The sequence below is a fragment of the Balaenoptera ricei genome, chromosome 19 (genome assembly GCF_028023285.1).
Source record: "Balaenoptera ricei isolate mBalRic1 chromosome 19, mBalRic1.hap2, whole genome shotgun sequence".
NCBI lineage: Eukaryota > Metazoa > Chordata > Mammalia > Artiodactyla > Balaenopteridae > Balaenoptera > Balaenoptera ricei.
The window spans coordinates 14,767,406-14,785,431 of record NC_082657.1 but is presented as its reverse complement, the minus strand read 5'-3'; the positions used below and the strand labels follow the sequence as shown (position 1 = coordinate 14,785,431).

Below are 18,026 nucleotides of genomic sequence, written 5' to 3'. Positions count from 1 at the left end.
CCGCGCGAGTCCGCCCGCCCCCCTGGGCTGTGGGCGCTTGAGCAGCGGGGACGGTGGTTGCAGCCCTGGGAGAAAATCGGGAAGCGTGCGTGTTTGTGAGAGGCCGTGTTCCGTGCGAAGGGCCGCGGGGGTGGTGCCGGGTGGTGAGTGCCCGTAGTGAGACTGAGAGGTGCGTGGTTATCCTTGCGTGACGGGGACGTACGATGTGTGTCCTTTATGTGAGCGTGGGTTGCGGTGGACTTGTGGGGAATGTCTCAGGGACCCATGGCCCTAGGTTCTCTGCTGCTTCCTCCACCCTCCTGTCAGGCACATACGACTGCCACAGAGAAATGACTCCAAGGGGGAAACCGCATGCGAAGCCCTCGATGAAGGTTTTTGGTAAGAAGGTACAGACTGGCTTTTAGGATGGGAATTTTAGATTAGGGATTGTCCCTGAGTCAGGATTCTAGAAACGAATGGATAGAGAGACTCCAAGAATGGGATTCCTTCCTGGGATTGTTGTTTCTAGGAGTCCTCTGAAGTTCATCTGTGTATTTGAGGATGACAGCGTTTCTTGAGCTCTGACGGCAGGAACCTACTGTGAACGACCTCTTCTTACTTCATTTTGGTTTTATGTATGAGGTCACAGCGGATGTAGCCATGGAGGGTGTATTTTAATACACGCTCAGCGTTGTGGTGACTCTGATTATTCCCCTGCAGGTTTCAGTAGTTAAGAAGCAACGAAAATGTGAGGCTAATTGTGACTCGTGCTTGCAAGTAAAGCGACTGAGCCAGAATTCGTGTCCAGAGCAGGAGTTCTTAACCAGGGTTCCTTTGTCTGTATTTATGGGTGTAGAGGGGACCACAACCCCCGAAATTTTATAGATAATCGCTGTATATTTGTACATTTCCATTCTTCAAAGGTGTACACAATTCAAAAGATTTAGACCTGGGTTTTTATCTAGAATCAAAAATCGTTATACCTTGGGACAGTTTTGTACAAAATTAGTGGCTGAACAGCAGAAACTAACACAACATTGTAAAGCAATTATATGCCAAGAAAAAAAAAAGAAAAAAAAATTAGTGGCCAAGATAATGAGAATGATTAAGAAACCCACATGACATCCATGAGACAATATTATGTAGATAATAAAATTTCTGTTTATAAAAATTAGTCGTGATAAGGAAAAATGGCCATGATCTAATGTTAAATTATCTTCATAGTTGTAGATAATAGTACCCAAGAAAATTTAAAATTATATATGGCGTTCATTTTTTAAAACAGAATTTTGTAAAACCCTTTTGCAAGGATTGTATCCAAAATGATATTTTAATAGGTTATTCAGAAGAGAATAGAAGATGCATAGTCATTTATTGAACACCTTCTGTGTATTCAAAACTTTTCTGCCCATTTTGCATACAACCCTAATTTGCAAAGGCCATTTCCCTTTCTAGTAGTGGAAAAATCTTTATAGTGATATGTGTCTGGTTATATCAGTGTGATACAGCTAAAGGATATTCAAGAATAGGTAAGTGGTAGTTGTTTCAGTCATAGCAATACTTCATGGCAGGCTTGCTATTTATAGACTTTTTAAAATGACAAAAATATAGCCTCTGCCATAATAATGACTTAAAATATTTTGAAATATCTTTATGTTTTATTTATGATGATGGAATTAATGCAGACTTATTACCAAAAATTTGATTTCCTAAGAAATTAGGAAGAAGAAGTTAAGAATACCTCTTATTCCCACTGCCTGGAAATAATCACTTTTAATATTTTGGTGTATATGCTTTTTTGTTTGTTTGTTTGTTTTTTTGGCTGTGTTGGGTCTTCATTGCCGTGCGCGGGATTTCTCGAGTTGTGGCGAGCGGGGGCTACTCTTTGTTGCAGTGCGTGGCGCGAGATTCGGAGCACCGGCTCTAGGCGCAGGGGCTTCAGTAGTTGTGGCACGTGGGCTAAGTAGTTGTGGCACACGGGCCCTAGAGTGCAGGCTCAGTAGTTGTGGCGCACGGGCTTAGTTGCTCCGCAGCATGTGGGGTCTTCCCGGACCAGGGATGGAACCCGTATCCCCTGCATTGGCAGGTGGATTCTTAACCACTGCGCCACCAGAGAAGTCCCTGTTTCTAGCTTTTTATGTGTGAACATTTCCATGTGGTTTTGTTTTGGCAAAATAATTGATCAAATAAAGGAGACAGAGTCCTATTCTTAGTATGAAAAAAAAATCTAACCCAATCATGGATTTCCTTATACCTCTGCATTAGGGAAAAGGAAGTGCTGAGGATCTCCTTGTTTGAAAAACATTCTGTTTTCACATTTTAGAGATTAGGAATTTTATTTAAAATTTAATTATTCGTGGCACCAAATTACTAAATAAGACATCCTTTCAGAATTAATAATTTAGAGATTTAAAGTTACTTTCAGAGAAAATGGCACTAATTTCTTTCTTTCTTTTTTTTAAAATTTACTTATTTATTTATTTGGCTGCGCCGGGTCTTAGTTGCGGCACATGGGATCTTCATTGCGGCATGTGGGATCTTTTAGTTGCGGCATGCAGGCTCTTAGTTGTTGCATGCAGGATCTGGTTCCCTGACCAGGGATCGAACCCAGGCACCCTGCATTGGGAATGTGGAGCCTTAACCTCTGGACCACCAGGGAAGTCCCAGTGGCACTAATTTCTAATTCCAGGTATGATGCAAATACAAACAATATTTCCAAAGATAGTTATTATAACAGAAAATAAAGATTTTTAATATAAATTCCCATGTTATGCTGAAGAATAAGGTTCATTCGTTAGATTCTGCATTTTTTCACATCCTAATTATATATATCTCTATCCCTCCTTCCTCAGCCCCAGCAACTACAGAGAATGAGAAAAACCCTGTTCAGCATTATAAACATATATTTAAACATCTATCTGCTGAGAACTGAGGAAGGGCACGTATTTTCTTTTCCTGTCTGATAATATCTGTCTCTCTCTCTCCCCCTCTCTCATTAATAATGATTTTATTAAGAAGAATTTTATTTTCCCAAAGAAAAAATTTTAAAGAGAAAGCTCAAGAAGCACAAATTTTCTATCAGAAAAATATGATGCAGGGCTTCCCTGGTGGCGCAGTGGTTGAGAATCCGCCTGCCAATGCAGGGGACACGGGCTCGAGCCCTGGTCCGGGAAGATCCCACATGCCTCAGAGCAACTAAGCCCATGCGCCACAACTGCTGAACCTGAGCTCTGGAGCCCACGAGCCACAACTGCTGAGCCCGCGAGCCACAACTACTGAAGCCTGCGCGCCTAGAGCCCGTGCTCCTCAACGAGAGAAGCCACCGCAATGAGAGGCCCGCGCACCGCAACGGAGAGTAGCCCCTGCTCGCTGCAACTAGAGAAAGCCCGCACGCAGCAGCGAAGACCCAACGCAGCCAAAAATAAATAAATAAATAAATAAATAATAAATAAATTTAAAGTAATTACTAATTAGGAGAAATTTATTAGTTCCAAAATGGCCATTTTACCATTTGTTTTCTGTATGTCTTGTCTTTTTTGTTCCTTGATTCTTCCATTCCTGCCTTCTTTTTGATTGTAGTGTCCTGTTTGATTCCTTTCTCATTTCTTTTTCTCTGTATATTTTTTAGTTTTTTCTTAGTGGTTATCTTGAGGATTACAGTGAACATCTTAAACTTATAATAGCCTAGTTTGAATTAATATTAGCCTAGCTTTAATAGTATACAACAAATCTTTTCTTTCTTTTTTCTTTTTTTTTTTAAGTACACTGTGGGTGTAGCTCAGTGGTAGAGCATTTGACTGCATACCTTTAAAACCTGCCTTGGTCTTCACTGAGTTAATATTGTTTTCCATCATTTCATATGGATTAATTATTAAGGAAGCCTTAGTATGTCACCATATTGCAGACTGTAATATGTTTAACCTGTTGCCTACTGGGAGATAGTTATTTTTAATTTTTGGCTATCAAAAATTATTCTCTGGTGAACATCCTCGTGCACATGCCTTGTGTACGTCTATAGTTATTTCCTTTTAAAAATTTCTAGAAATGGAATTTTGTGGTAAAAAAATCAGACTTTTATTAAATGCCTACAATAGGCTAGCCCTAGAAATTATAGGACTTGGGGTAATACAATCACTAAAAAGGCATAGTTGCTTCCTTTAAAATGCTTATTATCTAAAATGAGGTAAAATCTATTCAGGAGTAAGTGTAAGGTGGTGTGTGGTGAGAGATTTAGGTGACCTACCTTGTGAATTCACAGGAATGACACATCAGTCTGTCTGTAGCAATAGTCAGGATCTGAGCAAAATAGATGGATTCTGTGAAATATCAGTGGTAATAAATGGATTTTGTGCTGTGACTTTTGTACTTTACAGTTTCCTTCTAATTTTGTTGGATGCAAAGTGAAGCTAGTAGGATATTATAATGCAGCAGCTATCTGGGAGACATCATGGCTTAGTTGACAGGTTTATAAACCACATAAACCTCTCTGTCAACAATTTTTTAAAAAATACACATTTATTTCAAGTTAACGTATGGTAATTGTTAAAATAATTATTAAATAAACTTTATAAAGAAAAATCAAGATCAAAATTAGAAAGTAAGCACTATTATTCGATGGTCACATAACCTTCCAGACTTTCTTTTATCTACTGATTTCAGTGGTCTGTTTCTCTGACACTGCTTCTCTATATTGACTGACGTATTCATATATTATTCAAAAGTATTTATATTGGTCAATCTAATTGTTCTCTTGACAGTGTATCTGGATTATTTCCCATATCCTTAAATATTTTCCCAACTTCACATTTGATATCTACTTTGATTTTTAGTACAGTGATGGTTTGTCATATATTTAACTAGTAAGCTTTGCTGAACTCAAAGTATTAAACACCGACTTTCTATCTTCAGTGTCTTAACCAACTTCATATAATTACAAAGCCACAAAAGAGGTTCTTATTAGGATAATGTGGGCTCTTTTCAGTCTTAGAAGGTGGGAGTAGAAGGAAGAGGACGTGCTCTGAGCAAGATTGCATTGCTCACTCTTAGGTCTACATCTCCCTCACCAAAATGACGTAGTGTCAGAAAACTTCCTGCTGACATATCTGGGTCTGGCTTCAATGCAGAAATGCCTCTGTTCTATGACTTCGTTCATCCTAGACACCTGGGTTGGCAAAGGAAATGGATTTATCTAGAATCCTAATCTACCCAAATTGTGTGTGATGGGAAATAGTTTGGAACCTGGAATGGAAGATCATAACGTTATTAACTTACATTCTGTTGGGAACATTAAATTAGTCTCAAGGTCTTTCTCTTCTCCCAGCTCTGGCTTTCTGGATTTGTGCTTTTCTGTTAGAGGAACCTTGAGGACTGATCCAGTCTTGCAGGTCTAAAACCATGGCTCATGTAAGTTGAGGTTTCTCCCCTCTTGGAATATGTGTATTTTTGTAGGTCATGTGATTATTTTCATTAATTTTTCTAAAGTTTACTACCAAAAGAGGTTCCTCAAATAACCTGCTTCCCAGCTTTTGTTCTAGTGAAATGTGATGCATAATTACCCAGCATCTTCTCTGTGTGTCCCAATCTAAACTAACTAGTGTTCATGTTATAACTGATAAATTATCCAGCACGTCTTAAGTGCCCATTCTTCTATCAAGGGCAGTGATGGAGCAGTGAAAGAGATAAATCCATTAAAGATTTATGTTATGTGAGTCAGGTCTGTATTTGGTGAAATGGAGACAATGGTTGTATTTGACTGTCCAGGAGAAGACTTTGAAATTTTCCAGACTTAAGATTCCAGGTAGATAAGATAGAAATTTGGTATTGAATGACTTAAATCTCAGTGTATAGTAATATCTCATAGTTTATGTGAATTAGTGTATACATGATTGAGATTTGCAAACTTGGCAGGAAATCCCCGAGAGATAAATATCAAGACTATTCTGTTGTCGAATGGGACATACTAAATTTGGGTGACCTAATTCAACATCCTTCCTCAGTATTGTTTAACTCTGCCTATTAGTTATCTATTGCTGCATAATGTATTACCCTGACACTTAGTAGCTTAAAGTAGTAAACGTTTATCTCACGGCTTCACTGGTTCAGAAATCTGGACATGGCTTAGCTTGGCTCTCTTGCTCTGGGTCTCTTGCAAGGCTATTAAATTGTTGGTCAGAGCTGCAGTCATCTTAAGGCCAACTTTGCATGTATCTGCTTCCAAGCTCACCCAAATGGTTTTTGACAGTATCCAGTTACTCATGGGAGGATTGGAGGGCACTCTTGGTTGAGCAAGTGAGACATCAAAATAGGGCAAGCAACATGGAAATCATAGTCTGTAATCTACCATCACAAGTAACATTTCATCACTTTAGCCATATTCTATTTATTAAAAGGAAGTCACTCAGTTCAACTCATACACATGTGAAGGAGAGTACACAAGGGCATAAATACCAGAAGATGATCATTGGTAACCTAAGTAATCATTGCCTGTCACACTCAGCACAAACCAGGTGTTCAATGACAGATAGTAGATGGCAGCAAAAAAAATGTATCATCATAAATAGTAGGCAAATACAGAATCATAGGATTGGAGAAGACCTTACACATGTTGTGCATCCTAAATGTTGTGCATTTAAATCTGATATATCCATAAAATATAATGTCATGTGCCAAAAATTATGTGGATTTGTAAAAAAAAAAAATACTATGATAAGATCTGACATAATGAAGGATTTAATACTTGAGGGAATTCTCAATTTTATATAAACCCTATTTTCTAAAATTGAGACTTTATACTACATTTTTAAAAAATAGCTGATTAAATTTTCTTTTCTCTAAAAAGCAAAAATTTTCCTTGACAGCTCACGTTTACTGAGAATTTATGTGACAGATACCAATCAGGCATTATGCTTGTGTTTACTATTTAATAACCAAATGTTATTATTTTATCTATTGTCAAATGGCTCAGATACTTAACAAGCCAGGAAATTTTGTTTATTCTAGCAGACTTCTTCAAAAATATGTATATGTTCTGCTTCAGTTCCCTACTGTATTATAGATTTTTAGCCTACATACTTACTATATTGCTCTCTTCCTACAGTATGATCCTTATCTTCTCCTTCTGTCTTCAAAATATTCCTTTAATTTCCCCATTAATACATAGGTTTGCCATTTCAGAGATCTGTGACATTCAGGGATGTGGCCATAGACTTCTCTCAGCAGGAGTGGGAATACCTTGACTCTGTTCAGAAGAACTTGCACCTATATGTGATGATGGAGAACTATGGTAACTTGGTCTCACTGGGTATGTTTATAAGCCTCAGGTGATTTAGAATAATTGAGAATCTGCTCTTTAAGATATGTATTTTTTTTCCACTCTGATTTTCAAGGCTGCTTTTAGGAAACTAGTTACACTTCCATGTTCTTTTTTCCCAAAGAAGTGGTTTGAGCTTTGTCAGGTTGGAAATCACATCTCCATTTAATATCTTTATCTTCCCTGTCCTTCAGTGACATTCATACCTCCTCTATTCTTACTTACAGTTGCCTCTCTTCCTTTATGAATAGGATCTAGTTTAGAATTCTCTGGCATTTATTATATAACCATTGTCAAAGAATCCAGGTTTCCTATTTATTTATGCTCAGAACTTCTATAGACACTCCATTTTGTTATCTGATCCACTTGCAGAGAGATCAGCCTGACACAGGGTCCTGAATTGCTCGAATTGCTCTAAAAGAGCCCCTACAATTTATGTAACAATGGATTAGATAAATGGAATTCATTGAAAACTGAAGAATACACAATCTATTTAAGAGAAAATTTTTCTGTTTTGTGGTTGAAAGTTATAATCAATGAACATTACATTTTAATTGCAATTAATATCCTACAGATAGCTCCTCTTGTATACTCTTCGTAAAACAATATTGATAATAATGTTAATAGCTAACATTTTGCTTAGTATTTAATAGGCAATGCTCTAAGCACTTTATATACATAAATTATGTACATATACATATACATACATAAATGCGTGTACATATACGTACATAAATGTATGTACACATACATATACATGCATAAATGCATGTACATATACGTACATAAATGTATGTACATATACATGCATAAATGCGTGTACATATACATACATATACATATACATGCATAAATGCATTTACATATACATACATAAATGTATGTACATATACATATACATGCATAAATGTATGTACATATACATGCATATATATGTCAACTTGTTTACTCCTTCTAACAGCCTTATTATTCCCATTTTATAAGTGAGAATACTGAGGCACAGTGGGTTTAAGTGACTTTCCCAAAGGTCAGATACAGCTGGAAGGTGGCAAATGCAGGAACTGAACTAAGGCTCCAGGATCCGTATTTTCAACTATGGCATTATACATGCTTTCAAGAAAAAAGAGGATATATGTGTATATATATATATGTGTGTGTGTGTGTGTGTTTTTTTTTCTTTAAACTTACCCTACCTAACTGATTTCTTGTTCTTTCATTCCCTTACCCTCTCTTCTGGAAAATCTTATTCAATATTATTTTGACACCTTTAATTTATTATTATTATTATTATTATTATTTAAACTGAGCAGTGTTTTCTTCTACATCGTGTGCTATTTTTTTTTTTCTTTGTAAACAGGACATTCCATTTCTAAGCCAGATGTGATTACATTATTGGAGCAAGGGAAAGAGCCGTGGATGGTTGTGAGAGAAGAAACAAGAAGATGATGTACAGGTAAGTATGAGCAAGTCAAATTATGGGAATACATCTGTGTAGGTGAAAGCCCAGTGGTCAAGGGAGACATACACTTGAAATGTTGGCTGGAAAGGTTCATTCACATTGGATAAAATACCTGTGCTCTAAAGTAGAAATAAATACTCTGGATGAGCTACCCAGTGACTTTTATCTTTACTTCATTAACCACTCCCTGTGTCATTCTTCTTATATTTTTCTCCCAGTTCAGTGATGGGCACTGTCCTTCTTCCTTATGCACCTTTTAATTTGTATTTTGGACTCAAATGTTTTCCAGATCCTCTTGTGCACTTAGATTTATATATGTGGCTTCATTACCTAAAAATATATTCATTACTATATCTGGCTAATAAATGGAGTTTGTATTATATTAGGGAAGACATAAAATAAACATTTAAACAAATAAGTACATAAATAACATCACATAGTGACTATAGTATGAAGGAAACTACCAAGGATAAGGCAAATTTAGGTAATGAGGTAAGATGGTCAGGAACCCTTTTCTGAGGAAGTGATATTTGAGCTGAGACATGGAGGGTAAGGACTCAGGCCATTTGAGTATATGAGGAAGTGCATTCCAAGAAGAGTAAACAACAAATGGAAAGGCCTGAAAGTGAACATGAGTGTGGTGTGTTAAGGGATCAGAGCAGAGTTATTGAGGGGTAACTAACAAAACATGAATTCAGTATATTATGGGGGTTCAGGTCACATAAGATGTTACTAAGAATTAAAATTGTTTTCTAAGATTACTTAAGAGCCATGATCTGATTAAATTTTTAATATATTATATATTTTTATAAATATTTTCAAAAATTAAACCTTATTATTTATTTATTTTTTTCATTGAAACTTTTTTTTTTAAACATCTTTACTGGAATATAATTGCTTTACAATGGTGTGTTAGTTTCTGCTTTATAACAAAGTGAATCAGTTATACATATACATATGTTCACATATCTCTTCCCTCTTGCATCTCCCTCCCTCCCACCCTCCCTAAACCTTATTATTTATGAGACTTAGAAGTCTAGATAAAATAAATATAAATTAATTAGTTATTCACTTTCTCTCATATACTTTTTACATATTTAAAATTTTTTATTAAAAAATTTTTGTCCTGGGACCTCCCTGGCAGTCCAGTAGTTAGAACTTTGCCTTCCAATGCAGGGGGTACAAGTCCGATCCCTGGTCGGAGAGCTAAGATCCCACATGCCTTGTGACCAAAAAACCAAAAACATAAAACAGAAGTAATATTGTAACAGATTCAATAAAGACTTTAAAAATGGGCCACATCAAAAAAAAATCTTCTAAAAACTTTTTTGTCTTAATATTAATATATTGGAGTTTTTCTTATTTCTTTCTAGATTAATATTCTGAAATTATTTTTTCTATTATCTCTACTATGTTCCTGAGGTCTGTGACTTCATTTCGGAGTTTTTCTAATTCTGATTTATGTTGTTCTTTCACTTCTTACGGCAAATTTAAAAAATTCAGAACACTTAATATTGTTAAGATGGCGATACTACCCCAGATTCCATTGGCTTATTGACATCTTGATCATGAATTTATGTGAATATGCAAGGGATCCAGACTAGCCAAAAAATCTTTTTTTTTTAAATAAATAAATTTATTTATTTATTTATTTTTATTTTTGGCTGCGTTGGGTCTTTGTTGCTGCACGTGGGCTTTCTCTAGTCATGGCAAGTGGGGGCTATTCTTCGTTGCGGTGCATGGGCTTCTCATTGTGGTGGCTTCTCTTGTGGAGCACAGGCTCTGGGCACGCGGGCTTCAGTAGTTGTGGCACGCGGGCTCAGTAGTTGTGGCTCGTGGGCTGTAGAGCACAGGCTCAGTAGTTGTGGCACACGGGCTTAGTTGCTCTGCGGCATGTAGGATCTTCCTGGACCAGGGCTCGAACCAGTGTCTCCTGCATTGGCAGGCAGATCCTTAACCACTGTGCCACCAGGGAGGTCCCTCCCAAAAAATCTTGAAAGAGAAGAAAGTAGGATTTACACTTTCCAATTTCAAAACTTACTACATACCAAAACTTATAGGGTGCATTGAAAGCAGTGCTAAGAAGGAAGTTTATAGCTGTAAACACTTATATTAGAAAGAAAGATCTCAAATCAGCCAAACTTCATACTTCGAGGAACTGAAATAAGAATAATTAACTAAGTCCAAAGAGAGGAAAAGGAAGAAAATAATAGAATAGAGCAGAAATAAGTTAGAGAACAGAAAAACAATAGAGAAAAATCATTGAAACCAAGCGTTAGTCCTTCAAAAAGATTAACCAAAGTGAGAAAACTTCAGCTAGATGAAGAAAAAGTAGAGAAGACTCAACTAAAATCAGAAATGAAAGAGGGGTCTGTGAACAATTGTACACCAACAAATTGAGTAACCTAGGTGAAATCCTGAAAGCACACAATCTACAAATACTGAATCATCAAGAAATAGAAAATCTAAAGAGACATACTAGTAAAGAGATTGAATCAGTAATCATAAACCTACTGACAAAGAATAGCCTTGGATCTAGTTGCTTCACTGGTGAATTCTACTAAACATTTAAAGAAGAATTAACACCAATTCCCCTCAAACTCTTACCAAAAAATTGAAGAGGAAGGAACACTCCCAAACCTTTTCTATGAGGGCAGCGTTACCCTGATACCAAAGCCAGACAAACAGTGCAAGAAGAGAGAACTAGATCAATATTTCTGATGCCTGTTGAGGCAAAAATCTTTAACAAAATAGTAGCAAACTGAATTCAACAGCTCATGCAAAGGATTATACACCATTACCAAATGGGATTTATTTCTGGAACGTAAGGATGGTACAACATGTAAAAATCAAGCAATGTAATATGCCACATTAACAGAATAAAGAAAAAAAAAACATGGCCATCTCAATTGCTGCAGAAAAAACACATGACAATATTTATTACCCCTTTATGACAAAAACACTCAAGAAACTAGGAATAGAAGGAAACTACCTCAGCATAATAAAGGCCATATGAAAAGTCCACAGCTTCCATACTAAATTGTGAAAGACTGAAAGCACTAATTTTGCTACATTCCATAAGTTTTGGTATGTTCTGTTTTTTTACTTCATTTGTCTTAGGATATTTTCTAATTTCCCTGTAATTTCTTCTTTGACTCATTGATTATTTAAGTGTATGTTGTTTAATTTGCATATGTTTGTGTATTTTCTAGTTTTCCTTCTGCTGATGATTTCTAATTTCATTCCTTTGTGATTGGAAAAGATACTCTCTATGATGTCAGTCATTTAAAATTTATTAATACTTGTGATCTAATGTGGTCTGTCTTAGAGAATGTTCCATGTGCACTTGAGAAGAATGTATATTCTGCTGTTGTTCTGTGAAGTGTTCTCTGTATGTCAGAGGTGTCTAATTTGTCTAGAGTGTTGTTCAAATCTTCTATTTCCTTATTGATCTTCTGTCTGGTTGTTCTATCCATTATTGAAGGAAGGGTATTGAAGCCTCCCACTAAAATTATATTGCTGTCTATTTCTCCCTTCTGTCAATGTTTCCCTCATATATTTTGGAGGTCTGATGTTTGGTGTATAAATATGTATAATTGTTTATCTCCTGGTGAATTGACCATTTTATTATTATATAATGTCCTTTTTGTCTCGTGACAGTTTTTCACTTAAAGTCATCCCTACTTTCTTTTGGTTACTATTTGCATGGAATATCTTTTTCCATCCTTTCACTTTCAGTCTATCTGTGTCCTTAGATCTAAAGTGAATCTCTTGTAAGCAGCAAGTCAGTGGATCATAATTTTTTATCCATTCAACCTATCTGTGTCTATGTTATTGGAGAGTTTAATCTGTTTACATTTAAATTACTGATAGGAAAGTATTTATTATTGCCATTTTGTTACTGATATTCTGTATACTTTGTGGGGGTTTTGACCCTTGTTTCCTCTCTCTTACTGCCTTCCTTTGTGTTTCATTGATTTTTTTTGTAGTGACATGCTTTGATTCCCTTCTAATTTCCTTTTGTGTATATTCTATAGATATTTTCTTTGTGGTTACCATTTTGATTACATAAAATATCTTAAAGTTATAACAGTCTTTTTTTAAATTTATTTTTATTTTTGGCTGCGTTGTGTCTTCGTTGCTGCACGCGGGCTTTCTCTAGTTGTGGTGCGCGGGGCTACTCTTCGTTGCAGTGTGCAGGCTTCTCATTGCGGTGGCTTCTTTTGTTGCGGAGCACAGGCTCTAGGTGCGCAGGCTTCAGTAGTTGTGGCTCGTGACTCTAGAGTGCAGGCTCAGTAGTTGTGGCGCACGGGGTTAGTTGCTCCGCAGCATGTGGGATCTTCCTGGACCAGGGCTCAAACCCGTGTCCCCTGCATTGTCAGGCGGATTCTTAACCACTGCGCCACCAGGGACGCCCAACAATCTGTTTTAAACTGATAAAAACTTAACTTTAATCACATACAAAAACTACTTCTTTACAACTCTACCCTCACCCTTTACATTAGTTATGTCATAAATTACATCTTTCTGTATTTTATACCTAGTAACATAGATTAGTGGGTTTTTAAAAATGATTTTGTCTTTTAGATTCTATACTAGAATTTAAAGTGGATTTATGTATCAAAATTACAGTAATATAGGATTCTATGTTTTGTTCATATATTTACCTTTATTGAAGAATATTATACTTTTATATGGGTTTGCATGGCTTTTTGATGTTCTTTCATTTTAACTTTAAGGACTCCCTTTAGCATTTCCTGTGGGACAAGTCTAGTGGTAATTAATTCCTTTAGCTTTTGTTTATCTGGGAAGGTATAGATTTCTCCTTCATTTTTTGTTTTTATTACGTACAGTCAAACATATATTTTTTTTAATTTTTAATTTATTTTTGGCTGCGTTGGGTCTTTGTTGCTGTGTGTGGGCTTTCTCTAGTTGCAGTGAGCAGGGGCTACTCTTCGTTGCAGTGTGCAGGCTTCTCATTATGGTGGCTTCTCGTTGCAGAGCATAGGCTCTAGACGCGCAGCTTCAGTAGCTCTGCAGCATGTGGGATCTTCCCGGACCAGGGCTCGAACCCGTGTCCCCTGCATTGGCAGACGGATTCTTAACCACTGCTCCACCAGTGAAGTCCACTCTTTCATTTGTTTTTTTAAAAGTAATTAATCTATATGCCTGCTTTGGGTCTTTGTTGCTGTGCACGGTCTTTCTCTAGTTGCGGTGAGCGGGGGCTACTCTTCGTTGTGGTGCGTGGGCTTCTCAGGGCTTCTCATTGCAGTGGCTTCTCTTGTTGCAGAACATGGGCTCTAGGCACGTGGGCTTCAGTAGTTGTGGCACACAGGCTCAGTAGTTGTGGCGCACAGGCTTAGTTGCTCCGCAGCATGTGGGATCTTCCCGGACCAGGGCTCAAACCCATGTCCCCTGCATTGCCAGGTGGATTCTTAACCACTGTGCCACCAGGGAAGTCTCACTCCTTCATTTTTGAAGGACAGTTTTTCCAGATACAGTATTCTTGGTTGATAGTTTTTTTTTTCTTTTCTTTCAGCACTTTGAATATATCATCCCATTTTCTTCTGATCTGCAAAGTTTCTGCTGAAGAATACACTGATATTAAGGAAGCCCACTTACTTTTGATAAGTTTGTTTTCTCTTGCTTATTCATTTTCTTTCTTTGAATTTCAGCCGTTTTATATAATACACACTATAAATGTGTCTTGATGTGGATCTCTTGAATTTTCCTAGTTGGAGTTCATTGAGCTTCTTAAATTTGTGTATCCATTTCTTTCCTCATATTTTGAAAATTTTCAGCCATTATTTCTCTAATAATCTCGCTGCCCCTTTGCTCTTCTCCTTCTGGGCCTCCTACAATGTGTATATTGGTCCTCCTGATATCTCCTATAGTGCCCTAGGCACTCTTCATTCATTTTTCTTTTTTACTTGATGATTTCAAGTGACCTCTCTTCAAGTTTGCTGACTCTTTGTTTTGCCTGATGAAATCTGCTATTGAACCCCTCTAGTGAATTTCTCCATTTAGTTATTGTATTTCTCAGCTCCGGAATTTCTGTTTGGTTCTTTCTTATAATTTCTATCTCTTTGTTGATATTCTCATTGTCTTCATGCATTGTTTTGCTGAATTCATTTATTTGTCTATCTGTGATCTCTTTTAGCTTGTTAACATCTTCAAAACATCATTTTAAATTCTTTTTCAGGAACTTCACAGGTCTGCTTTTCTTTAGAGTTGGTTTCTGGAGCTTTGTTTTGATCCTTTGATTGGACTGTATTTCCCTGTTTCTCTGTATCCCTTGTGATTTTTCATTGAGATTTTGGCTTTGTAGAAACAGCCGCCTCTCCCACTCTTTACAGACTGGCTTACTACCTTCACCAGTAAGCCCAGCCAGGGGTTCTGGAACCTTTCAAACCTTTTGTTGGGATGCATCTTCTTTGGGGTTGTGTGTATGCTTTTATTTTAGTATAAATGGCTTCTTTTAACTATTTTAATTTCCTGTTTCTTCTGAGGACCTTTCAGTTTCTGTTGTATTCCTCTACCCTTAATATTTTGCTTCTCCTGGTGCCTGCCTCTGGAAATGTATATTCTCTGCTGCTTTAATACACTGCAGTGCTCACCTGTGTTTTCAGTCGCCTCCAATCTGATATACAAACTATGCCACCATTCTCATCATCAGTCCAAGCCAGATGAGACAGAAACCAGTCCCTTGGGCAGCCCCTAGAGAAGTCAGAATGTTGGACACAACTTTCACTTTTTTCCTATCCTGAGGAAGGATCCAGAAATTAGGAGTAGCTATTCTCCCCATCACACCTCATTACACTGGGTGGCAAGAGGGGCTAGGGCAAGCAAACTGTCACCAACTTGTAACCTTCTTGGCTGTCTCTTCTCTTGTTTATGTGCTTATCTGGGTGCTGGAGCCCCTTAACTAGTTTTTAGAGTTTTCACAAAAGTATTTTGGTACATATAATGCTGTTAATTCAGGGTCTCTTGGGGAGAACGAGGGGCTGTATCTTCCTAGTGCACTATCTTCCTAATGTCCTATCTCCCTTTGTTTTAGGTTTTCTGTTTCCCATTTCCTGCCTTGTACTGGAGTATTTAAATACTTCTTTAGCATTCATTTTAGTTTTTCTGTTGGTATTTTGGCTATTTCTCTTTGAATATTTGTTTTAGTGTATGTTATAGGGGTTACAGTATACAATATACCTAGGCTTTCACAATCTGTTTTTACAAATATTGTAGCATTTCTTGTAAAATGAACAAACCTTGTATCTTCAATATGTTTATATTTACCTTTCCCTTTATAATTGTCATGTTTATCATATCTACACATACTGAAAACACCACCAGACTGTTATAAACTTTGCTTTCAAGAGTCAAATATATCTGAAATAACTTAATAGGGAAATAAATGATCTTATGTATTTACCTAGATATTTACCTTTCATGATGCCATCTTTCTTTCCTGAAGATTCAGGGTTCTCTTTTGTATCATTTTCCATAAGCCTAAATAAATTCCTTTAGTAGTGTTGTTTTTTTCAATCAGACAATTTTTTGCCTCAGTCTGTCCCTTTTCTTTTCAGATTCTAATCACATTTTTAGATATATTACCACAAGTCCCTGAAGCTCTATTATAAAACTTTTAACCTGTACTGTTGATGAGTTTCAACTTGAATAACTTCTATACATCTATCATGGTTACCTTTTTCCTCTGTCATTTCCATTCTGCTGTAAGCTCATCCAGCAATTTTAGAAATTATATATTTCAGTTCTACAATTTTAATTTTTTCGTTTATGTGGTTTCTTTTTCTCTGGCTATATTTCTTATCAATAATTTCAAATGTGTGGTTTTTTAAAAATTTTTTAATCTCTTAGAGTATAGCTAAAATAACTGCTTTTATATCTTTGTCTGATAATTACAACATCTGGGTTGTCTCAGCATCTGTGGTTTATCTTTTACCTTGAGAGGGGATCACGTTTTTTTGTTCTTTTTACAATTAATAATTTTAAATTGTTTCATGGACATTGTGAGTGCTATGTTGTGTTGATATGTTGATATTTTTACTTTAGCAAGGAATTGAAGCAATAAAATTTAGACTACACATTGTGTCCTGCTGTTCATGGGAAGTAGTGTAATTCTCTGGTTCTCTAACGCTTTGCTGTACTCGTTTGTGTCCTTCTCATGCATTATGTGATTCATGTTTAGGCTAAGATTTGTACTTGTTTCCACCCAAAATTAGGAAATCTCCCTCTCCGAATGTTTCCTTTCTAGGGTTCCTCTCTCACTTTCCAGTTTGGTAGTGTTCCTTGCCATGATTCTTGTATCAGGAAATATGTTGGGGCTTTGACAGCTCATTTTTGCCCCAATATACCCGTCTGGCAAGGCTATGAGTGGTAGAGAAGGTGGCAAGAAACTCAGCCTAGTGTAGGTCGTTTTTTAAGGTTTTCACTCCCCTCCACAAGCCCTATTTTGTTTAATTTACGGACCTTAGGTGTTTGATTTTTTTTATTTTGTCAAGCATTTTTAATTGATATCAGAGAGGGAAGTCGACTGTAACAAGTTTACATCACCATGATGCTACTAGAACTTCTTCAGTTAAGGAGTTATTTGATGGTGAAGATGATTTTTTTCATTTATTTTCTCTTGTATCATTTTGGACTCATTGCTTTCCATTGTATTGTTACCATTTATCACAATCGTTTTTTTGCTGCTGTTTTCACAGTTTTGGCCAGTCACACCTCTGTAAGTCTTTGATGGAAACTGATGCAGGAAAGAGTATATTAAATCACTGTAGCAAAGTGTGATAAATGAGTTATGGAGAAAGTGTCAGTAACTGTTACAAACTGTATAGCTGATTTTAGAGTTGTCTAAAGTATTCATCTCTAATGAGTGATTTAAAAAAAATTTTTTTTTAAATTTTTTTATTTTGTCTGCTTTGGTTCTTCGTTCCTGCGTGTAGGCTTTCTCTAGTTGTGGCAAGTGGGGGCTACTCTTCGTTGCAGAGTGTAGGCTTCTCATTATGGTGGCTTTTCTTGTTGTGGAGCACAGGCCCTAGGGCACGCGGGCTTCAGTAGTTGCAGCGCATGGGCTCAGTAGTTGTGGTGCACACGCTCTAGAGCACAGGCTCAGTAGTTGTGGTGCATGGGCTTAGTTGCTCTGCAGCATGTGAGATCTTCCCAGACCAGGGCTCGAACCCATGTCCCCTGCATTGGCAGGCAGATTCTTAACCACTGCACCACGAGGGAAGTCCTAATGAGTGATATTTTTAATTTAAAAGAATA

At 36.8% G+C, this 18,026-nt stretch overlaps 1 protein-coding gene across 1 annotated transcript in view; it reads left to right on the top strand.

Moving 5' to 3' along the window:
• The window catches only part of LOC132353204 (zinc finger protein 850-like), a 54,743-nt gene that overhangs the window by 35,248 nt on the left and 1,469 nt on the right, over positions 1–18,026 (top strand).